Source organism: Pinus tabuliformis, chromosome 4_2, assembly GCF_031772625.1.
Source record: "Pinus tabuliformis cultivar Carrire ecotype Pingquan chromosome 4_2, CPIR1, whole genome shotgun sequence".
Classification (NCBI taxonomy): domain Eukaryota; kingdom Viridiplantae; phylum Streptophyta; class Pinopsida; order Pinales; family Pinaceae; genus Pinus; species Pinus tabuliformis.
In genome coordinates this window covers 485,931,509-485,956,886 of record NC_142304.1, presented here as the reverse complement: position 1 = coordinate 485,956,886, position 25,378 = coordinate 485,931,509, and the positions used below count along the sequence as shown (strand labels likewise).

Below are 25,378 nucleotides of genomic sequence, written 5' to 3'. Positions count from 1 at the left end.
TAGGTGGACCTAATTTTCTAGTGATAATCTACGTTCCAGAAGGTTTTTTGTCTCACCAATCCATGATCGACAGAGTTTTCCTTCAGCCTAACCCCAAAGCCGGAATGAATTTTGTCATTAGGATCTTAGGAGAATCCTAGTGTGTTAATCTGCTAGATTATAGTTCTGTCGCAGAACTGGGTGGTTTATGAGGGTCTATGTCAAATCGGTTTTCCCCCTTGAGATGTAAAGTTGTAAAAGTCATGATGTAAAGTGTCTTGAGGGTTAGAAAATGTTTTAATCCCCTCATAAAATCCTAAGTCCTACGTCCTAGGTCAATTTTTGCAAAGGCTAAGTTCGAGGATCCATTTAAAAATAAATTAAAAATTTTAAAAATTAAAAAAAATTAAAAAATTGAAAAATAACTAAAAAATAAAAATTTAAAAAATAAAAAAATAAATTAAAATTTATAAAATAAATAAAAATCTAAAAAAAAAACTTAAAAAATAATAAAATAATAATAGTTTGAGTAAATAAATGAATTTAAATTTTTTAATACATTAAAAATTCGACGGATGAGATTAAGAGATATCTTGATCCTCATCGATGGTCGAGATCTTTTTGACGTGGATCACTCGAACTAGCTGTTGGGGATTTTTCCTTTAAATAGGGTGTTAGGGGTCATTTGAGAGCACATTTGATCTGAGAGTCTGGTGCTAAAGAAAGCTCTCTTGTAGTCACTTTTTGTGCAATAAAGAAAGACTTTGGGGTTAAAAATCTTGCTGGTGTTACTCTTCTGAAAATGCTGTAAGATGATTTATTTTTCTGCATAATTTTATTTTCAGCTATTGATTTTAGCTTGATGAAGATTGATTCAGGCACAGGTATCTTGTCTGATCTCTAGGGTTTGAATGATAGTTTAGATTCTGAAGCATAATGGCAGGTATCTCCATTTGATCTGAGTTTCACTATTTTTTTCTCCCTCTATGTTAATGGTCGATTTTAAGCTGTGCGGGAAATCTTAGTTTTGAGTTTACCAGGCGTTAGGGGAAGTTCTCGGCTGAACCAGCCAACTCTCGGATTGTGTTTTCTGAAAGAGCCCAGCCAGTTCTTGATCCCGGGCTTATCATTTGAAATTTTTTATGAATGCATGCAGGGTTTTCTGAAGTATCTCACATTAAAAATAAATTTTGATAATATTACTGTGATTATTGACAAATTTGGCTGCTTAAGAGTCGTTAATCTGTAAATATTGTAATTATTTAGCTGATTTAGGGTTTTCAGTTTTGTTTTTGGCACATTTTACTTCTGGGTTTTCTGTTTTTGCCATTGCAGGTTGCAGGGTTTTCTGAAGATTTCCGAGGGTTTGATCAGATCTTTGCTATTGCTCAGGGTTTCATTGTGTTACAAGGGCATTTTGAATTTTTTTTGGAGGCAAATCTACATTTCCACAATCTTCAATCGCTCAGCTGCACAGGCCATACTCTCCTCTGCGTGAATTCATTTTTATTTTGTTACGCTGGCCATTCCAGCTTCTACGCATCTCTCACGTTTTTACACTACACGCAGTCTTTTTCTCCGCCTGCAGCTGCTCCTCCCCGTGGCTTTCCTTTCCCCTGCCGTCGACTACACCTGCAATTACAAACACAACTCAAAATATATATATATATATATTAAAAAAACGCAGTTCCCTTCCCAACGGCCTCATTCGCTCACCTGCAAACTGTAGCATCTCTCTGCCATTCTGCAATCGCCCTCTCCGTCGTAACGCATCTGCTCACTGCCGCTGCTGTCCAAGCCCTTGCAATCTGCTCAGCCATTCATTTCTGCAGCTTATCGTTTCACCATCGCTCAGATTTCTGTAGCTGCCATCAAACTTCTCTGCTCCAAACGCCGTACCTGCAGCAGCAAAACATTCCCCTTCATTGTATATGCGTTAGTTTTTTTTAGTTTTGGGTTTGGATATATTTCGACTTTCATTTAGTTTGTTTTGAGTTAGGATACAATTTTAGTTAATTCTCATTTGAATTTATTTTTTATTTTTCTTCTCCTTAGCGTATCATTTGTTATAAAGTCTGTTTTTAATATATAAAAAAAGAAAGAAAAGGAAATCGATTTTTATCTTTGATAGAGTTAGATATTAGTTTTGCTGTTTTATTTGAAATTAAAAAAAAAATAATAAAGAAAAGAAAGTCATGTTGTAGTTTAGTTTTATGTAATTTTAGTTTCGTTTCATTCTCAGCCAGAAAATATATTAATAAATATAAAAGAAAAGGGGGTTCTTATAAGATAGAGTCAAGCTTCAGATTTTTTTTTTTTTAAACCCAATTTCTTTCCTTTTTTTTGCGTTAGCCTTTTTTTTTTTTTTTTATATGTAGGTTTGATTTTGTTTAACGTAGTTTCTTTGTTTTATTTTTTAGATTTTGAATAAATTAATTAATAAAAAAGACTTTAGTTTAGTTCATGTATTTTAATTTTTTAATTGTTTTAACATTTTATTTAGGATTTTTTAGGTTCAATTTTCATTTAGATTTTAGTTTAGTTTTATATTAATTTTAAATTTAGAAATATAAAATCTCAAAAATAAAAAAATATATTTTAAAATCTCAAAAAAAAATAAAAAGAGTTTTCCTAGATTTGATAGATTTTAGATTTAAAGTTAGATTTAAAAAAAAAATAAAGATAAAAAAATCATGAAAAGTTATAAAGATTTATGAACTTTCCTTTTTCGTTCTATTTAACTTAGCATTCATATATATTAGATGTTAGTTTAATTTAGAATAGTTTTAAGTTTTATTTATTTTAGTTTTGTTTTATTTTAGAAATAATATAATAATAATAAAAATATTTAAAAAAAATTGAAAATTCAATTTTTGTGGTCCATTTTCTATAGCTAAACGCACTTAAAATGTTTTTTTTTACAAGTTGGCTATATGAAAGTGGTCGTTGGTCAGCATTTAAATTTTATGATCATTTAAAGCATTTAATTTTTCTTTAAGTTTAACTGCTAGATCACCGTTAAGGCGTTGTGCATTTGTTGAAAATCTTACATCGCTCAGGTTATTTGATGATAAATGATTGTTTTACATGAGTTTATTTTTCTGCAGCATTTGAAAAATAATCGTTTAATCATTTATTTCATAAGGCACTGGTCTATTAACTTAATAAAATCAATTAAGTGCTTGTTGCCCCTCGTGTCTCCCAACCCAACTGGTCCCCAGTTGGTCATTCATTATCCCATAGGGTCTACCCCCCTTAGCCACAGGAGACAGGCTTAAACGGAGAGATCGGGGATCAAGGTGATAGCCCCCGGTCTGAGCGTTGTCGTGACAATCTGTGCGACAACATTTTTTGGCGCCGTTGTCGGGGATGCTTTATCCTCGGTGTTCCAAAGACTTTTCATCATTCATCGTTCATCTTTCTATCATTCGAGCTGGCAACACCAACATTTTTTGGCGTCATTTGGATCTCTTTCATCACCTTATCTTTTGTCATATCAACAACTTCTCTTAAGTTCGTTTCTTGTTTGGGTGGCAACTCCATTTCTTTTCATTTTCCCAGACAAGAAGCCTCTCTCATATTAGCTTGTTGGTTACTTTTTGGATCCTAGAATTTGACTCATTGTTCAAGTGGCGACTCCACTTCTTTCATTTATTAATTTTCTTGAGCAGAGATTTCTTTCTATCATCCATTTGATCCCTTATTATTCATCATGGATTATTCGTTTAAACCATTGCATTTTACTGGTGTTTGCCATGATATTCCGGAGGTGGCCATTTCTAAATTACCTGTGTTCTCGGGTGGTGATTCAGTCGCTGTTAAAAAGCATCTAGGCTGGTTTACTCGTATAATGATCATGTATTGTAGATCTCCTCAGTATAATCATGAAGATGTCAAAATGCGTCTATTTGTCCTTTCTTTAGAAGATGATGCTTTGAATTGGTTTAATAGTTGTCCTGAAGATTCCTTCACTTCTTTGCAAGGCATTGTCGATGCTTTTAAAGATAGATATGGTGATCCAGATAGCTCGCCTTGTGCCCCTAAAATTGTGCAACAGAATGAAAGTGATTTTATAAAAGGTCCAGCTATCGATGAAAGATTTCAAGACAATGCTTCATATCAGAATTTGCCATCCACATGTACCATTGCAGATCATAGTGGAAAAGCAGGAACAAATTGTAAAAACAGTGTTGACAATGAAAAGGAAGATCATAAGCAAATTATACAAGAACTAATGTTGCTGGTAAAAAATATGGAGGTCAATCAAACTAATTACGCCAATGATGTGAGAATTTTATGCACCCACCTGGAAAAGCGTAATAGGGAGATAGAAGTCATGCAAAATCAGCATACTAAGGAAATTGAGGCCATGAAGACTAATCATGACATAGAGATTAGTTTTATGCAAAGCAGGTTATTAGGCTTAGAGGAAAAAAGGACGACCATGCAAGCAAATCATAAGGAAGAGATAAACTCTATGCAGCATTGCTTAATGACCATAAAGGAAAAAGACAATAAAGTAATAAAAGATATGGAAGCTAATCAGATATGTCTTCAGAAAAAAGTTATTGACCATGGAAGAAGATCATGCCAGGGAAATCAATGCTATTAAAGTTGAACATTCTAGCCAGATAAATGCCATTACAATACAGGTACATAAATTTCAACAGCGGATTAAGGATGAGAGAAACCAGGAAACATCAATAGATCAGGAGCCTTCTTATTTGCTGCAACAAACTCCATCTTATTATAAAGAGGTCATCGGTTCGATTGAAAGGTGGTTAATTGAAGGTGATCCAGATAAGCTTAAAAACAATAAAGATCAGATGCAGGATGAAGAAAGACATGTCACGCATATCTTACATACTTCATTTGATAGCTTTGAAGCAAAAAATTCCTTGTCATCAATAATACAGCCTACCAGGAAGAAAAGGCACAAGAGGAAGAAAATGAGAAGAAGATTTGATGCATCAGACGACCGCGAGCAACTTGATTTTCGGATAGGAGAAAGTCCTACCATATGTAGAATTGGACATGGCACATCCGACAAGCTGCCGACATATTTGCCTGAAAGCAGGCAAATGCTCAGTATACACTATATTGAACACATCTGATGCCATGGGGCATCCCCTGTATTTCTAACCTTACTCCTTGTTTCTTCAGCCTTTTCATTTCTGTTTTAGGATTAGATTTACTTTTCATGTTACTAGATAGTTAATAAATGAAGAGCTTATATCTTTCCTGTGCTTAACATTATATGATGATTTTTTGGATGGACGCTACTTATGTTTTGTTGTCTGTTGCGTGGATGCAGATTCTGGATTCTCATGTTCCTACAGTGCAGCAACGTGTCCCCAAGTGGAGCCAGATGTTGACCACTACGTGTCAACTTCCCATAGCAGTACACCCCCTTTTTTTCGCAAAAGGGATAGCGCTTAATCGACGTGTACGTGCCATTCAACAGTCATCATCATCTTGATCGTATTATGTTGTAAACCCAGTCTGCATGTGTAAATTGTAAATAATCTTAGTAGAAATGAGTCATGTATGTAAATTGCCTAGGTGGACCTAATTTTCTAGTGATAATCTACGTTCTGGAAGGTTTTTTGTCTCACCGACCCATGATCGGCAGAGTTTTCCTTCAGCCTAACCCCAAAGCCGAAATGAATTTTGTCATTAGGATCTTAGGAGAATCCTAGCGTGTTAATCTGCTAGATTATAGTTGTGTCGCAGAACTGGGTGGTTTATGAGGGTCTATGTCAAATGGGTTTTCCCCTTGAGATGTAAAGTTATAAAAGTCATGATGTAAAGTGCCTTGAGGATTAGAAAATGTTCTAATCTCCTCATAAAGTCCTAAGTCCTACGTCCTAGGTCAATTTTTCCAAAGGCTAAGTTCGAGGATCCATTTAAAAATAAATTAAAAATTTTAAAAAATTAAAAAAAATTTAAAGATTGAAAAATAACTGAAAAATAAAAATTTATAAAATTAAAAAATAAATTAAAATTTATAAAATAAATAAATAAATAAATAAAAATCTAAAAAAGAAACTTAAAAAATAATAAAATAATAATATTTTAAGTAAATAAATGATTTTAAATTTTTTAATGCATTAAAAATTCGACGGATGAGATTAAGAGATATCTTGATCCTCATCGATGGTCGAGATCTTTTTGACGTGGATCACTCGAACTAGCTGTTGGGGATTTTTCCTTTAAATAGGGTGTTAGGGGTCATTTGAGAGCACATTTGATCCAAGAGTCTGGTGCTAAAGAAAGCTTTCTTGTAGTCACTTTTTGTGCAATACAGAAAGAATTTGGGGTTAAAAAATCTTGCTGGTGTTACTCTTCTGAAAATGCTGTAAGATGATTTATTTTTCTGCATAATTTTATTTTCAGCTATTGATTTTAGCTTGATGAAGATTGATTCAGGCACAGGTATCTTGTCTGATCTCTAGGGTTTGAATGATAGTTTAGATTCTGAAACATAATGGCAGGTATCTCCATTTGATCTGGGTTTCACTATTGTTTTCTCCCTCTATGTTAATGGTTGATTTTAAGCTGTGCGGGAAATCTTAGTTTTGAGTTTATCGGGCGTTAGGGGAAGTTCTCGGCTGAACCAGCCAACTCCCGGGTTGTGTTTTCTGAAAGAGCCCAGCCAGTTCTTGATCCCGGGCTTATCATTTGAAAATATTTATGAATGCATGCAGGGTTTTCTGAAGTATCTCACATTAAAAATAAATTCTGATAATATTACTATGATTATTGACAAATTTGGCTGCTTAAGAGTCGTTAATTTGTAAATATTGATTTAGGGTTTTCAGTTTTGTTTTTGGCACATTTTACTTCTGGGTTTTCTATTTTTGCCATTGCAGGTTGCAGGGTTTTCTGAAGATTTCCGAGGGTTTGATCAGATCTTTGCGATTGCTCACGGTTTCATTGTGTTACAAGGGCATTTCGAATTTTTTTTTTGGAGGCAAATCTACATTTCCACAATCTTCAATCGCTCAGCTGCACAGGCCATACTCTCCTCTGCGTGAATTCATTTTTATTTTGTTACGCTGGCCATTCCAGCTTCTACGCATCTCTCACGTTTTTACACTACATGCAGTCTTTTTCTCCGCCTGCAACTGCTCCTCCTCGTGGCTTTCCTTTCCCCTGACGTCGACTACACCTGCAATTACAAACACAACTCAATATATATATATATATATATATTAAAAACCGTAGTTCCCTTCACAACAACCTCATTCGCCCACCTGTAAACTGTAGCATCTCTCTGCCATTCTTCAATCACCCTCTCCGTCGTAACGCATCTGCTCATTGCCGCTGCTGTCCAAGCTGTTGCAATCTGCTCAGCCATTCATTTCTGTAGCCTATCGTTTCACCATCGCTCAGATTTCTGTAGCTGCCATCAAACTTCTCTGCTCCAAACGCCGTACCTGCAGCAGCAAAACATTCGCCTTCATTGTATATGCGTTAGTTCTTTTTAGTTTTGGGTTTGGATATATTTCGACTTTCATTTAGTTTGTTTTGAGTTAGGATAAAATTTTAGTTAGTTCTCATTTGAATTTATTTTTTATTTTTCTTCTCCTTAGCGTATCATTTGTTATAAAGTCTGTTTTTAATATATATAAAAAAAAAGGAAATCGATTTTTATCTTTGATAGAGTTAGATATTAGTTTTGCTGTTTTATTTGAAATTTAAAAAAAAATAATAATAAAGAAAAGAAAGTCACGTTGTAGTTTAGTTTTATGTAATTTTAGTTTCGTTTCATTCTCAGCCAGAAAATATATTAAAAAATATAAAAGAAAAAGGGGTTCTTATAAGATAGAGTCAAGCTTCAGTTTTATTTATTTATTTTTTAATTAATTTTAACTTTGTTTGAGGTTAGTTTTTTTTTTAAATATATTCAGAAAATCATAAAAAAGGGCAAACCCAATTTCTTTCCTTTTTTTACGTTAGCTTTTTGTTTTAGATTTTGTTATTTTATTTATTATTTATTATTTTATTTTATTTTTTTATTTTATGTAGGTTTGATTTTGTTTAACGTAGTTTCTTTGTTTTATTTTTTTAGATTTTGAATAAATTAATTAATAAAAAAAAAGTTCCTTTTTTATTTTTGTTAGACTTTAGTTTAGTTCACGTATTTTAATTTTTTAATTGGTTTAACATTTTATTTAGGATTTGTTAGGTTCAATTTTCATTTAGCTTTTAGTTTAGTTCAGTTTTATATTAATTTTAAATTTAGAATTTTAAAATCTCAAAAATAAAAAAATATATTTTAAAATCTCAAAAAAAAAAAAGAGTTTTTCTAGATTTGATAGATTTTAGATTTAAAGTTAGATTAAAAAAAAAAAAGATAAAAAAATCATGAAAAGTTATAAAGATTTATGAACTTTCCTTTTTCGTTCTATTTAACTTAGCATTCATATATATTAGATGTTAGTTTAATTTAGAATAGTTTTAAGTTTTATTTATTTTAGTTTTATTAAGATTTTAGTTTTGTTTTATTTAAAAAAAAATAATAATAATAAAAAAAATATTTAAAAAAAATAATAATAATTTGAAAATTCATTTTTTGTGGTCCATTTTTCTATAGCTAAACGCACTTAAAATGTTTTTTCTTACAAGTTGGCTATATGAAAGTGGTCGTTGGTCAACATTTAAATTTTATGATCATTTAAAGCATTTAATTTTGCTTTAAGTTTAATTGCTGGATCACCGTTAAGGCGTTGTGCATTTGTTGAAAATCTTACATCGCTCAGGTTATTTGATGATAAATGATTGTTTTACATGAGTTTATATTTCTGCAGCATTTGAAAAATAATCGTTTAATCATTTATTTCATAAGGCACTGGTCTATTAACTTAATAAAATCAATTAAGTGCTTGTTGCTCCTCGTGTCTCCCAACCCAACTGGTCCCCAGTGGGTCATTCATTATCCCATAGGGTCTACCCCCCTTAGCCACGGGAGACAGGCTTAAACGGAGAGATCGGGGATCAAGGTGACAGCCCCTGGTCTGAGCGTTGTCGTGACAATCTGTGCGACAACAGGTCTCATTCCATGCGAAGGTTACTATTCGAGAATGCGAGGACAAGGAGAAGAGAGGAGCCGCAGTCAAGACTGTCCATAACCGCAGTCAAAGCCACAAAAGTCTGCCACATGTATGAAGTTAGGGGCATCATCCAATCTGCCCTCATCACCAAGGAAACATCTCGTTTTTGGGTCTGTTTTGAAAGCGAATTTGTGAGAAGAAGTTTGGCTGGTGGAGCGAAGTTTTTGAGGGGCTAGAAGAGCCCTATATCCCTCACGTGCGAAGAAGCAAGTCTTATTTAGGGCTGCATTACAGTCCTTAAGTATCTTCATGTAAAGGGTCTGCTTAAAGTATAAAAGAGCTCGGTCATACATCAAGGAGAAGATAAAAAGATAGCAAAGTTAAGGAGGAAGATATAAGTGATAGTAGTCCTCTCACATGTGCGAAGATAGCTTCAGATTAGCAGTTAGGGCTGTAGTGATCAGTCTATTGAATCATCTCATGAAGGTCTCAAGTTCTCATGATTTGACAAGGATGCCATCCTAGGCAAGTGAAGACTAGGAAAAAGCAAGAAGAGAGAAGGAAGCTAATCTTATCATCTAAAGGTTGCAGATCTGATCTATGGTGCAGCAAGTTAGAGGCAACAACAACATAAGATTCTAGCCTTGATCTTGGAGTCACTTGGTCTCAAGGGTCTTTGTATTGGTCCTGGAAATTTTATCAAGAGAAGAAACTATAAGAAGAATTATCGTGGGTTTTCCTCTCAGGTTTGGAGAGGTTTTGCCCTGGCTGCTGCCTATATCTTGTGTTACTGTTCTTTTGTTTATTATGCATGGTAGCTGGTTGATGAAGTTAATAATCATTAACATATAAAAATTCATGGTTTTTGAATTGTTCAAAGTTTGAAATTACTTCACAAGCAGTTATCATAATAGAGAAATCATTAACATTACAAGCCCTTAGATTTATCAACAATTTGCTTTTGGTTCTGTTGCATTCCGATAATTCTCATAGATCGGGGTTATTATTGAGCCTAACATTAATTAATTACTTTTAAGGTGGCATTCTTGGAAGAATATTTAATGGAACACCTTAGTGTAATAGCTCATTGGAAGTAGAACAAGAATATCTACAGGATGGGATGCTGAGAAGTGACTTCTAGTGGCCAGAGAAAGTATGGTGGGTGATTTACCATTTTTCTAGATTAAAAGTGACTTTAATTAGTCACTTAATTAAATAAAAGAAGGGGAAAATGATTAATTGAAGGAAAAATGCCAAAAGTGACTTAAGTAAAATAAAATAAAATTAAAAGTCACTTAGATGAAGTCAAGGGGGAGCTTCTAGAATAATACTAAAATAATAAAATAAAATACTTCTAGAAGATTGGAGATCTATCTATCGGGCCTTTAAAAGGAGGAGGAGGAAATCATTTGGGACATCTTGGAGATGTGATATTTTCTTGTTGGAGAGGTTTTGGGAACATGGTTCTCAACTTTAGTAATATCTAGGACGAAAACCCTTGGGTTTCCTATTGTGAGTTGAGGATATTTCATCTAGAAATCTCACGGAGCTTCAGCGTTATCGAAATATTGGAGTGGGGATCACATAGATCTCCAATTCGGGCATCATTTTCAATTGTTGTTTTGGAGGCCAGGTTCAATGAAGCAACAAATATTTTTGGAGGCTGCATTTTTGTTACATCTCAACTATTTCCAGTTTGTATTGGGATGTAAAACCTTATTCCAGTTAATATAATAACGCTGAGTTTATTTCCATTCCCTATGTTATTGAGTTGCAACATTTTCATTTGTTTTTGGGTTTATTAATTTATTTGTGGCAACAATTATCGTGTTAAATTTTGCAAATTGGTATGGTGCTTGGATGGAAGTAGTGAAATAATTTTGCCAAAGTAAAATCCATGGTAATTTTGCCAAAAATAGAAAAAGGGATATTACAATGCAACAAAGAACAATCACCATGTTATTAGCCTTGTCACACTATCAAGAGTCACACCTCAATATTGTCTATTTCCTGGATTAGCACTAAATGTCAATCAATTCTGTTTCAATAGTACCCCTGGGATGCTTCAACAACAAGTAGGCATCATGAAGGATCAATGCTGCTACAATGTGATCACATTGCTATTATATCAATTCTTTGTAAGCACATGGCAACATTGTTGAGATGTCGTAATGGTTGCCATTGATGGCCTAAGCAAAGGAATTTGTGTTATCAGTGGTTTTGAAGCAGTATGCATTTGCATGGCAAGGAGAATTTCACAACTAACTATTTGGAAAAGTGCTTGAATACAGTGTGATTTCATGGAATGCTCATGTTTCAATATACACCCACCATGGGTTCTATGAAGAGGCTTTGAAACACAGTTTTGGAAGATGCAAATTGAAGGGATGCAAAGACTGGGAGTGTGAAGGAGGCCATGAAACCTCTTTTGTCAACTGCAGAGGATAGGTTTCAAGAGTGGTCATTTCATACTCTGTAGCATTCTTAAGATATGTGGAAGTGTTCCATTTCATGAGCAAGGCAAGTGGGTACATGCATCTATTATAAAAAATGGAAGAATGGATTATGTTCAATAGTTTCTTGAGGAAGTCTTTAAATAGGAAGTTATGCAAATGGCCAAGGATATGGAGGAAGGGGATTGATTCATAATTTGCTACTGATGTGTGGCTCACCATAGTGACAAATTGTGGCCCTTGTGGAATGCTTGATAGACCTAAGGACTAAGAAGAGCCAACGAGAAAAAACCAACACTTTACATGTTGGATGCATTGAAATTGAATGTGAAGAAGAGTTGCATAAGCCTTATGATGAAGGAAACATTATGCTTTAGAGAATATGTTGCATGCAGGAAAAAGAGGATGATCCATATTCATGAAGGAGAAGTGGTTGATTAAAGTCAGTGATATTTTAATATTTCTTATGCAACTTCTTCTCTAACTCTAGCTTTAAGAAGCCACATCCAAATCCACATGGTTAGGTTATTTGTAAGATGGTCCTGAAGTATATGTATTTCATTGGTGCTTGATTGCTTTCACTTGTGGACCTATATAGATGGAGAGTGGTCGACTCAATTACAATTCATTAGTTGGGTCCTATATTGCCATGGTCCTTCAAAAGAAAATAATTGTTGTACAAGTTGGTTTCAACAAAAGAAACACAGGTCAACTCCTTCTTAGAGACACGCTCGTTCATGAGATCGAACCTGTATAAATAAAGATCCTTTATCCTCCACTTCAGTTATAAATATTTGGACAAGAAAAAAACAGAGGAGCTTGCAGAAGGTAAGGTACAAAACATGGTTGAGGTAATTAAAGAATTGATTAAAGAATCCAAGAAGATATCTTCCATAGAAGAAGTGCAAAGTATATCTAGAAGCTGTTGACCACGCTTTGTCAACAGTCCAAGAAGCAGAGTACAAAGCAACATATCAAAAATTTTCAAATCAATGTCATCATTCAACTTCAAATCTAAGTTGCAGGAAACGCTGGCAGGGGAGGAGTTTCCGTACAGAAACGGAAACGAAACGCGGAAACACGTACGTTACGGCTTAGAAACGTGTTTCTGGCCATACTGGCACGTTTTTCGAGGTGGAAACGTGGCCAATACGGCCGGAAACACGTTTCCGGGCCGTACGACACTGTTTCCACATGCAACTTGACTTTTTAATTTTTTTTTTTATTAATTTGACTTCTAATTTTTAATTAGGTTTTTCTAATGCCTCTAGTTGCTTCTAGATCCCTGTCTAAAGTAATAAAAGTGAATTTTTGCCCTAGTGTTGATATGTAGTTCATCAGGAAGTTTGAGGCATATGCAGTTCATCAGGAAGTTTGAGGCATATGCAGTTCATGGTAATGTTAAATTCTTAAAGTAAAAGTGATATTCTCCTTTATTTTTCATTTTCATCCTTTTATTTAAATTTTTAACATTACTATGAAATGACTCAGGTGTTTGAGAGTGGTTTTGCCCTCATTGGATTTCATATGGAGAAAGTAGAATTTTAGATCTCACTCAAAATCCAACAGACTTATCTGTTTTTTAGGATTTCAGGATTGGGGGGATGCAATGTTTCCATTGGATTTTACCATGTACTAGGGTATGGAACTTGTATTTAATCAAGAGAACCAAGCCCTCTATGCAGGGGAGACTCACAATAATCAAGCGCATGTAGGGTACTAGGGTATGAAACTTGTATTTAATTAAGAGCACTAAGGTCGTGCGACTATGTAGGAGGAGACTTCCAATCAAACACGAGACAAGAAATTAGAAATTTCTCGTGGCTGATTTTGGATATTTCTATTTTCATTATGTGATCATTCATGAGTAAATGTGATGTAAATTTAGAGACTTATAGTTTATGCATTGACAATTGACAATTTTATCATAGTGTAATAAATTAGAATGTATCATATATGCTTTATGATTGCACATATTTCTTAAATGTCCTAATATATATATATATATATATATATATATATATATATATATATATATTCACGTTTCCCCGTTTCCAAAATTTGGGGGGGGGGGTCACGTTTCATACTCGTGCTCGTTTTGGAAACTCGTATCTGTTTCTCCGTTTCGTGCAACCTTGCTTCAAATTATATCATTGTAAACCCATTTTCTGCAAATTTTATTGTAAATGTTGCTAGTAGGACCATTGAGTCATGTAGTTGCACCTATGTAAACCTTTGATTTTTGTCAAAGGATTTCATCCTAGTAAGTTTTTAAACTCCCCGAATTATGTGTGTTTGTAAACACGAATAATCGACATCATTTTTCTTCCAGCTATAATCCCTAAAGCTAGGGTGGAATTTTTTGGCAATGTCTTAGGTGAGTCCTAATGTTTATCGTGTCTATTGTAAAAGTGTGTTTATGAATAATTTTAGTGCATGGTCCATCATAATTAGACACCATGGCTAAATTAATTTATTATAAGAACATTTGGTTTCATACTAGATCATATTGTGTTGCAGAATTGGGTAATGTCTTGAGAGTCTATGTCTAAAGGTGTTTTCCCCTTCTAAGGGTTGAAATTGTAATAACTTGATGTAAAAAATATTTTAGTGCATGGCTATTCATAGTTAGATACCATGGCTAAAATATTTGAGGGTGGAAAATTTATTAGTCCCCTCTAGAGTTAATTAATTATTTTTTTTGCAAAATTAAATAAAATCCTAAGCCAAAAAATAAATTAATTTTGAGGAAAAAACTAATTATAGAGGAATTAAATTCTATCAAAGTAGAAAATAAAAAAAATTCGTGGGTCAATAAGAAATTAATTTTTGGAGGTCCTCCACCAATGGAAAAATGGATATTTTATGAAAATTTGACCCCTTGGACCTTGGTAGTTAAGTCAAAGTCAAAATTTTAAGGAAATTAATCCAAAATATTAAATTTTGGATTAATAAAAAATGGTTTTAAGAAAAATTCGATTTTTTCTTCAAAAATAAAAGAATCAACAGTAGAGTTTAAAAGAAGATCAAGTTATTTTTGACGGACAAGATTATTTTGAAGAGGATCAAGCCAACAAGCCGTTATTTTCCACTTGGAGAGATTTTTTCTATTTAAGGAAGCTATTGAGCTTCTATTTGACATCTGATCTTTGGGTGAAGTAATTTTCTGATGTACTGAGCTTTTGCTCTACTGGAATTACTTTTCACATAATAGAAAGACTTTGGGGTTTCAGTTCATGTTGTTCTTGTTGGGCACCTAATCCTCTAAGGGTTGGTGTGGAAGTTGAATAGTCAAAGGGAGTCCGAGGGACCACTTGGAATATGAAACTAAGGGTCACTAGACTTGTATAAATATTTATCATTGTGAATAATATAAGGATTCAACGCTGATCTTTCATATCTCCATTCTTCGCCATTGTTGTGTTTAACATGGTATCAGAGCCATGATGTGTGGCCTTTGTAAACCAATGCTCTCCTCCTTGTGGATTTTATGCCATTCTGAGTGTTTGTTAAAATAGAGGTTGTTACCTCTGTCAATTTTTCCATTCCTCTGTTGTGAGAAGACCAGCCCCTGCGACTGCAAAGAGGAATATTGTTAGACCTATCCCTCTCTACCAATGCAATGCTCTAATGCTCTTTGTTAGTTTCATGCTCTCACTCAAACTTGTTCTTGCAAACAAATGAAAGTTGTGCGCTGTTTCTCCATTCCTCATTCAAATGTTACCTCTGCATTTTAGCTTTGCGTTAATTCCAAGTCCATGTTCCTAGTGTATATTCTACGATTTTATTTGAAGTCTCGAGAAATGCATTGAAGCAGTGCTTGTGAAAGTCAAAGATCTCTGGTTGCGTCACTCGACACCTGTTTAGATTCAGAGTAAACTGAAACATAATAGAAAGGAACAGCATTGAGGATGTCGGGAAACAGAGCGTAAAGGCTTACTGGACCTTGAAGATTCCGGAGCTTGACGGTTGGAGGCTTAAAATAAGGTAATGTCGTTCATTTTTGAAGAAATTTATGGGTCAAATCCCTTGAAGTAGCTGTAATTTTGCTGAAATGCGAAAATTGACATCATTTCAAGCATTTAATGGAGGAAACTGTGTATTTTGAGCTGTTGATGGGGAAGGGGATCATTTCAAGCCTTTTAATGGTGTAAGCTGGTGATTTGGAGGGAGAAAACTGGCGATTCTGAGCTATTTGATGACGAAAATTGAATATTTCAAGTCTTTTTGGAAAAGACTTGTCCCAAAAGTTGTCGCAGAGCCGAATGAATCTATGAACGGTTTAAATAGTGTCTGATGCCTTTTATTTTGTGAATTTGTGGAAAATAGTTGTTTGTTTTGGAAAATAGCCATGGTTTGATCTTGATTTTTAGTTTTGTAATATTGAGGACTGATCCCAGAATGCTTGGCGGAGGAAAATGAGGCTTTGAACGGGTGATTGTGTCTGCTAGTCCAGTTAACCTTGTAAAGTTGGAGATAACGGGTCATATTCTTTGTTGACTGTAACGCCTCGTCTCCTTTTTGCTCATCGTATCAGTTACCTTGGCTCTGAGAAACGAGGTTCGTTGTAGGAGTGTGTACACATTATCATCATCTGTGAAATATACAATGCCATCAAGCTGATGTTGCTCTATGTGGGCAAGAGCAGTGTTCCGTTGATGAATGCCACGATCTTTAATATCAGTGACATTCTTCTCACAAACAAGGTGCCTATACATTACCCCTGTTTTCCTCAACAATTCTGCTGTTTCCATGGTCTGAGCGGGCATCTCAACAACAATCCAAAGAAGAGGTGGTGGAACAAACCTTAGAGTATGAGCCAAACGATTCAAAGGCACGACTATATGCTAGAGTCACAACAATAAGAAGTTTGCGAGGCAAGATTTGTTGGAAAATTCTCCATGCTAAAGGGGGTGAATCCGATCAAAAATCCAAGAACAAAACAAAGTAGAAAATGAAGCAATGGTCTTAGCGCAGCGGAAGCAATGGTCTCTTCCAAACCTGCAGTTTTGTCTTAGATCTCTCTGATGAGCGCAAAGCTTTTGATGGGTAAACTCCAATTAAAAAGGCCTGAACCGATGACATCACAACAAAAATAGGCAGAACACTGATTGAAGAGATAACAAAAGACGCCTATGGTGTAGCTGCGTATGGTTGGCATGGTCGTGGTATAAGTTGGTCAGTTCATCTCTTTGCATAACACCTCTAATTCCTTCAAGTAACTTGTGTTTGAAGTGCATTGAAGGTCAGTCCCTCTGCATTGTATTATATGTGTGAGTCATATGGTTATGTACGTTGGTCAAAGGAATATAAAAGTTTGGAATGGTGAATTCAATTTAAACTGTGCGTTGAAGACTGTGGTGCTGCGTTAATTAAATGTTGTATTCCAAATTGCTTATGCATTGGTGTGGTCAGAGCCATTGGATTCATGTTGTATGCCATAGTTCCTACTCCTTATATGTATATCTAACCAATTCATTGCAGAAGCTTGTGTAGTAGCATTCTAAAAATTGTAAGTTGCTAGCTATCTACCTTTACAAGTACATTTGTGGTCATTTGTTGACCTGAGTTGGTTGAATAATGGCGAAAATCCATGGCTTATTAGAGTTACTGAAAACTCTAATCAGGTCCATTGTTGACAACACAGTCAAAATTAACAAAGCTTCTCTTTCGGACATTTAGACTTGTTTGCAAAATGCACAAGATAAAATAGATTTTTTGGAGCTTGAATCTCAGCTTTAGCAAGCGAAATTACAACATTGGAGTCATCATTCTGTACATGTTTTTGTTCAGAACGTTGAGATAGACTCCCATCAACAACAAATCAATAATGTTGATCTCGTACCCAATGAAGGAGAAGATTTGTAGAAAGAAGTAGAAATTCAACATACACTTCCCAAGCCCATCATTAGACCTTGGGAAGAGCTTCTTCATAACAAGCACAAAACTGGACTTGGATATGACAAGGATGTGTCCTTTCAAATTCCATATTACTCAAAGCCCATCCAATTTCAGAGTGTTGGATTGCTTTAGGATAGTTCACCTTCAGTTGTTTGAGATTCTGGTCCTCTTCCGCAACAGCCACAACATATTGTTAAATGACAACATTGTGACCGAGTTGGCCATGTGAAAGATCACTGTTTTGATCTTCATCCATGTGAGCACTGTCATAAAACCACTCATTCTTCAAACAGATGCTTCAAAAACAAGCCTCCTGTAAGAATAAAGATTCATCTTAGATGGATCGCTTCTTGGCAATGTGCTTCAACAAATAAGAAGATATTTCATTCATATGTTAAAACTTGTTCTAGAATATTGAACAGTCTTATAGTTGAGTTTTCTCCATCTTCTCACCTTGTATCTAATAGGGGGGGGGGGAGTGATGGTCATATACAAGCTTCAAAGCCACATCAAGTGAGCCTGAGCCACAACCTGCCATACCAGATTCAAAGTTGTAGCTAGAGACAGAGATGCCCCTGAGCATGCCTTTGGTTGGTGGTCAGCCTTAAACCATCTATGCGGGGTTGAGACCTCCCTTTTCAGGTTGAGCTTCTCCCTCTTCAAAGAATTGGCGACACTTTCTCTAGCAGAAGGCTTTAGCTTCTTGCTAGTTTTGGAAGAGTTCCAGGAATTGCATTAAGCATTCCAGAGTTGGTGGTCATCCTTAAACCACTGCAGGTTGTAGACCTCTCTTTTCCTATTTGGATGTCGTAAATTGCCGACTGAAAACCCTAGTTATAACTAACAAAGTGTAATTGCATGTGTTTTGGAACCTATTGGAGCCTCTATTGGTCAAAGTAAGCCCTCTAGATTTAGCCATAGAGACTTTTGAACTCACTCTCTTGAACTTGCACCTTCAATCACCCAAAACCCTAATCATTGCATGCTTGTTGTTGGGTCAATATTGTTGTAGAACCCTTAGGGGGCATTTAGTCTACATCTATTTGGGTTACTTAATCCTTGTGATCTACCAAGGAAGACTTCCTTGTGGGGATTGTATTTGACCACAAAAACGAGAGTAGTAGTTGTTAAGGCGATAGTGGTAACTCTCTTGTTGTTGCTCTTGATCTAGGTTGCTTAGTGAGGTTTTACACTAAGGTGCTAGATTTTTGCAGCAAAAAGGATGTGGGAGTGGGGAACACATTCAGGAGATAAGTAGAAGTACCCACCAATCTTTAGGGAATGTCATAGGGGATGGTAGGGCTTTCAACATACGGTGCCCCATCCGAAATACTAAAAAGAATAAATTAAAATATATAGAACTTGAAACATAAATGATAGATCATTGAAATTTTATACTCTTTATACATAAAAATCTAACATAATAATTCACAATTCATAAATCATTTATAAGCTATCACCATTGCATTTTTCATTATATTTAGAAATTTGAAATATTAGAAGACAAGGCAACCTTTCCAAGTTTAAGGGAAATTATGTTTTTTCTAGTACATTTTTATTAAAATCATGATAGAGTTGAACAATCAAAACCACTGACATCAGGGTACATAGATGCCTTGGTTCCATTGATTGAACATCAATCCCATACCCTCATACATGATAGAATCCAATGGAAATGTTGCAATTTGGCTAATCCTAAAATCTTGAAACCTGTTAAGTCTATTGAAATCTGAATGGGATATGAAATTCTACTTTCTCCATATGAAATTGGATGAGGTTGGAACCCCTGTTAAACATCTTTAAACAATAAATGATAATGTTGTAAATTTTAAGTAAAAGTTGACATTCTCCTTTATGTTTCCTTTTCTATCTTTTTACTTTAAGATTTTAATATTACCAATAATTACTAAGTGTTGGGGGTTGGAGGAGTACCCATGTCCTGGGAGTGTGAGGGCCACATCCCCTATCCTTTGGATCATGTCCCCATGTAACATTGATGGAATTGGTATTATGGCTTCCTCATAACATTTATAGATTGAATATTGTTTTAAAAATCTGCTAAATTGGATTTGGACTTGGCTAATTTGATAGGGTTGGTAACTTCTAGTGGTGGCTTCACCTTTGAGTTGGTTCGATGGTTGGGTCCATATTGAAGTGGTCAAACAAGCTTGTTCTGTTCAAAATGGTCACCTGTAGGCCAACACAATTTCTTTGTAAGAAAATTGTGAAAAAATTGATTGATATTGATGACTCAGAGTGTATTAGTTTTGATGATGATGCACTGGTAGCACTAGGCATGGCCAACACTAGCCACACTACGAGTGGTACTGTAGATGTCCTTGAAAAGTCATCTTAGTTCAAATCAGAGAATGATCTTGTATTTCATGATGAGGATCCTATTTGCAGCAGTGGTGATGAGTTTGATGGTTGACCATGTTAATTATTGATATGTTGTAGCTTGTAGCATGCTGTCTTTTGGACTCTAAATGTCATTTAGAGTCTTGCTGTTTATGTATTTTGTTAGTTTTTGATCGATATGGTAGCATTGGACAGGTGTTCTAGTCTCTAAGGTGTCAGAGAGACTAAGGAACGCAATGGCTCTTGTTACCGCTCAAACTAGCAGGGGTCTTAGAGGGACAACTGCTAGGTCAAGGGCAACATTGGAGCGATAGTCCACTGTCACCTCAGCTAAAGCTCCCTAATCTTTACAAACTTTACCAATGGATTTTGGCCATGTGCATAATGTGTTTGTCTCGGCCATCTTTTGCATTTTGTGGTACATTTTCCTATTGAATGTGGCCAAATATGCTTTTGTCTTTCTCTTTAGCTGCATCAACCTCCAGGGCATCATTACAAGCCTAACCCAAGGTGTGGGTGAGGGGAAGGGGCGAGCTAATCCTATGTGGACCCAGTGGAGGAATGTGGACCCAGGTGAGAGAAATGATGAATGGGGTAATAATGAGTGGAAATGGAGTAATATATGTGGATGAGGGAGCAGGACCACACAACCAAAATCAGGGTTTCCTGTGAAATACCATCCCTAAAGCCAAATGGTCAGTAAAAGAGATCCCATGGGACTAGAATCCAAGAAGAGCCATTGAAAGGGGATTAGGGGACAAGAGCACAGACCTAGCCCATTCTTTCCGCCGAATGTCCCCTTTAATCCATGCCCAGAAGTGTCCATGATAAGCAAACTACAATACTCAATTACCAAATGACAAGGCATACCTTTAAGTTCGGGAGGCCCACCTTCAAACACACGATCATTGCCGATGGGTGAGGGACCACATGGCTGGCTCAGGTGGCGGAGAAATGACACAATGAGCTAGTTGGTGGTTGCAAGGGGCTACTGGCTGAGGACCACACTAGAGAATTTTTTTCCTCTTAGGGATATCAACCACAAAATGGTGGGTAACATAACTGACTAGTACAATCTGGCGGAACAATCCAAATTCTTGCCCTCGAACCCTTCTCACAAGTGGAGCCATCAAAATACAAATTCCAGACTTCATCTGAAAATGTTTGAACTTGGTTTTGCTGAACACCGACCTCAACCTGTTATGATACTTCCCCATCAATACAGAAATCATTAAAGAAAATTTGTGATCCCACCTCTATATCTACTGCATAAATGGGATGATTATCTCGCTGAGTTCTACTGCTTACCATATAGGCCATTTGGATTTCTCTATATAATCTTTTTAACTCACAAAACAATAGGATTGATGCGTAAGACATGTCCATTTGCAATGTTCCTCCTAATATTGCTGCCCAAGACTGAGACAATAGCATGCCGAATCTAGCTGGAATATCTGCTACCACTATGTCCATCATTACACTTTTGGCAGGTATTTGTGCCAAAGGTACAACTAGATCTTTTATCAGCCCTAAACATTTTACTTTTCTGGAATCAAATGAGAACTAGTCCTTGTAAGGTCTGGTAATCTGAAGTCCTAAGTGGTCCACTGACTTAGGCATCAGGTTATGCGAAGCTCCAGAGTCTAAAATAACATCGTGTATGTTCAGACTTACATAGAATGGGGGAACATCATCATTTATACCAGTGACATGTGGACCAAAAACAAATTCAGGAGCATCATCATCTAAATTTAGGGAATCTCGTGAGTTTATATTAACCTGATCACTCTCTGAACTTTTAATCATTGTAAAAATTATTTTTTTGTACTATTCATTTCTTCAAAGTTCAGCAAAAGGAATGGATATTTTCAACTTACTAATTTCACTTTCTAGATTGAAAGCTCACTGTCTATTTTCCAATTCTTTGATCTCCTTCGTAGCTTCTTCTGCTTTTCTTGGACTGTCTTCCCTAGGCTCCTCTGGTCTCTTCAATATTTCCTTCCTTGAACCAACTTGTTGCTTAATTGCTGTTTTTTGTGGCAAAGTCTTAATAGTAACAATCCTGCCTCTGAGATTGTACCGCCTTTGAAACTCTGCTACTACATTGTTATAACCATTTTGATAAACTACTGAATCACAAATGTGAATGCTATCCTTTTCTCCTCAGCACCCGACAAAAATATCATGCTCCTCCTTGGTAGCAAACACTTGCATTTCTTTATCATCAAAAAATCCAATTTGATGATCTTCTTCCTTAATGACATCCTCATCAACAAACCCCTCTGGAAAAGGAGGCCGAACAATAGCTTGCTGATCTTCAGGACTGTTCTGCTCTCTTGGATGATTTTGAGCACCTTAAGGTTTCCTGAAGTTGGGATTTGTTACACGAGGTTGATTTTCAGCCCTGGAAGGAGTTAGCTTATCAACTATGTTTTCCATCGTCTTCAACATCACATCAAATTTCACATCGAGTGAAGATGATGATTCTTCTTTGAATACCACTCTTCTCTCAGTTTTCATTTCTGCCTTCTTAGCCAACAAATTGGCTTCTACTCCGATTGCATTAGTCTACATTATTTCGAAAGTGGCAGGATTTCTCTCCCGGAGTTGATAAGCCAATTCGACATCAAAGCCGTCGGGATAATGCAACAAGACTAATCCAGGGGTTTTTTTATCTCAGTTGGAATTGAATTGTAAACTCTGTCAAATCTGGCTATGAATTCTTGAACTGACTCCCCTGGATTCCTTTCTAGACCTTCATATTCAGCTAAAATCTACAGGGGATTTTTCTCCACTTCCCACCTTGTGAGAAATTGTTGTTCAAATTTCGAACTGCTGGAAAGTATTAATACTTGCTGCAGGTAAGGATCTAAACCATCTCTTTACCTCTCTTGATAGAATTTGTGCAAAAAGTCTCAATTTGATGTCCTCATGGTCAACCTCCTCTAAATCAATAAAATCATTAAACTTGTCTACATGCCGCTGAGCTATGAAAAGCCTAGTGCCATCAAACTGGATAAAGCGCTGTCCATAATTCAAAGGGAGGTCATGTAATGGACCTTGAAGGTTTAAAGGTGCATATCTAGTAGCCATAGTGCTGCGAGATGAAGTTATACTAACAATAAGAGTTTGAAAAGTAGATGTCAAGGGAAATAAAGCTGTTATAGTAGGGGTTGATGAAGTTGGATTGTGAGATCCCACAGAAAAGAGAGGAGCGGTTGAAGCAGAAAAAGATGGAATGAAAAATGGAAAGGTTGAAGACTTAGTCGCAACTACCTGGAGCTCATGGATTTTCTGTTCTAGTTTATGAAAATGAGACCAAATCTCGAAATCTTGTGGTAGTAGGTCTAATTCTGGGACGGCAGACCCAGGGATAAAGGTCTTTAAATTTTTTTTGATCAAGGACAATGTCTGAAAGATTACTTTTAGACTTAGATCTGAGTAAAGTACTTTCAAATTTAATTAATCATTGTAAATCCTCAAGAGCTTCAACCTTTGTAGGTAGTGAATAAGACCTTTCTATGTGAACTGTCCCTGATTTCCTTAGAGCTTTCCTCCTGAACAATTTTTTCGGGCTTGACAAAATTTGGGGTGGATTCGGATTAGGGTTCCTCCAAGTATGGACGCCTCTATGAGCTAGAACGTCGTCAATAAGAACACTTCAGATTATAGAGTGGAGTCGCCAGAGCAAACACCTTGCAACCAAAACTGATATCCAAATCTCTGTTTGCCGACAGAGATTTGATCTTAAACAATAAAATCGTTTGTGGAAATTATGCCTTTCGCTCCCCGGCAATGACCGCCAAAATGTTATCTCTTAAAGAAAACCCTGGTTGCGGGGAAAGATCTAAGGTATCCTCAAACCTCTTTGAGATTGAAAGCTGTCCCTTCAACTTGGAGTTTGATCTCTCCCTAAACTGAACTAGTCAAGGTCACTGTAGTAGAAGGTTTACAATTATGTCCTATGGCTAGATTTATCTAAGAATGGTTGAGTTTTCTTGGAATATGTGAAAATTCTACCATTGGGCATGGAGTCTGACCCAATCAAGCTTTATTTAACTACAATTTCAATGAGCAAAACACAAAAGCAAGGTAATGATAATTCCTTTGACACTTCAAGGAATTTGGAAGAAAATGAAGGAAATTAGTGCAATGGTTAAGTGAACAACAATTATTAAATGCATGAGAATAAAGAAACAAGAGCATAAACATATGAATCCCAATTTCAAACACTCAGTATTTCAGACATGAGGAAATATTAAACGAAGAAAGACAGAGGAAATATTAAACGAAGAAAGACAGATGAAATATTAAATGAAGAAAGACGGACAAGGAATCATAACACAAGAATTTCTGTAAACTGCTCATGAAGACTGTTTTCATTAAGATCTGCTCAATAATACATAAAGGGTGCTATATCTCAAATAAACTCCAACCCTTTCTTCTTCTACAACCTTCGCTTATATAGACAATACAATAACCGAAACAGATTTGTAGCTCAAATTAATTACAGTAATCCAACAATGGTAGTATAAATCTCTTAGGTACATGCATATGAAAATATATTTTAAACATATCAAGTTTTCAAATGAAAACAACACGCTGAAATCTATGCTAAAAATGGGGCTGAGAAAATGTATCATTGTTATGCCTCCTTCGCTGTTGATCATGCTTTGTCATCCCTTCAAAAACGAACTTCTATTGTAGCTCTTGCTTTCTTGGGTATCCCAACTGCAATTTGTTGATAATGCCACTGTCAATCCTTTAGCTGCTGGAACTGATGATTTCGCTGATGGGCTGATTGTCAATGTTTTCTTTTAGACTGTTCTTCCAAAATGCGTAGACAATGAAAATCTCAGCGCTTCTCTGCAAAATGTGCTGACAATGGGAATATCAAATTTTCTTTGTGCCTTTCCATGCTTAAATGCTGACAGGTGCTTGATAAAAAAATTTACTCTAATAGTGAAAGATCAAAAACTCAAAAAAAAATGGCTACCAACTTCTCAGTTGAGGGTACTGGCTGCTTCCAATAAAACATGCACCTTATCCATCCTCTGACTCTTGCTCTGTCTAGTTTCCATGGGGATTTTCTTCTTGGTTGCCTTTGTTTCCTTCAACCCTTTTGAACTTGTAGCTTTATTCCTGTTTATGATTAGGTCTTTTAGTGGAATATTATCCACGTCTATGACTTCTTTGGCAAGGTCAGGGTTTTGCTTCAACTTTATATTCAATCTCAATTTGTTTAAGGGCCTGGTGTGAGGTTTTTTACCTCCTTTGAACATCTCAAACATGGTGGGTTCTTTTTCAATTGGAACTTCTTCATCATGGGGTTCAGGTTCAACCCTCTTTCCTTTGGTTTGCTCTGGTAGCTGGCTTTCTGCAGGGGAACCTTCAGTAGGTGGATTTTTAGCATGAGGGGAATTCACAGTAGGAGGGTTTGCAGTAGACTGTACTTTTCTAAGCCTATCACTTCTTCTAGAATAAACCTTGGGTATTTTAGGAACAAAAGGTGAGGGTTTGTCTTCCTTCTTTCGGCTTCTGGTTTGCACAGTGGGGGTGCCCTGAGAGGAGGTTCTTGCCTGAGGGTTCTTGATTAGTTTGGTACCCTTTTTCCTTTCTCGTTTGGCCTTA

The 25,378-nt window shown here is 35.8% G+C and overlaps 1 protein-coding gene across 4 annotated transcripts in view; it reads left to right on the top strand.

Annotated features, from left to right (window-relative positions):
- The window catches only part of LOC149170077 (NADH dehydrogenase ubiquinone complex I, assembly factor-like protein (DUF185)), a 389,979-nt gene that overhangs the window by 245,865 nt on the left and 118,736 nt on the right, over positions 1 to 25,378 (top strand). The gene's annotated exons all lie outside the window — the stretch shown is intronic.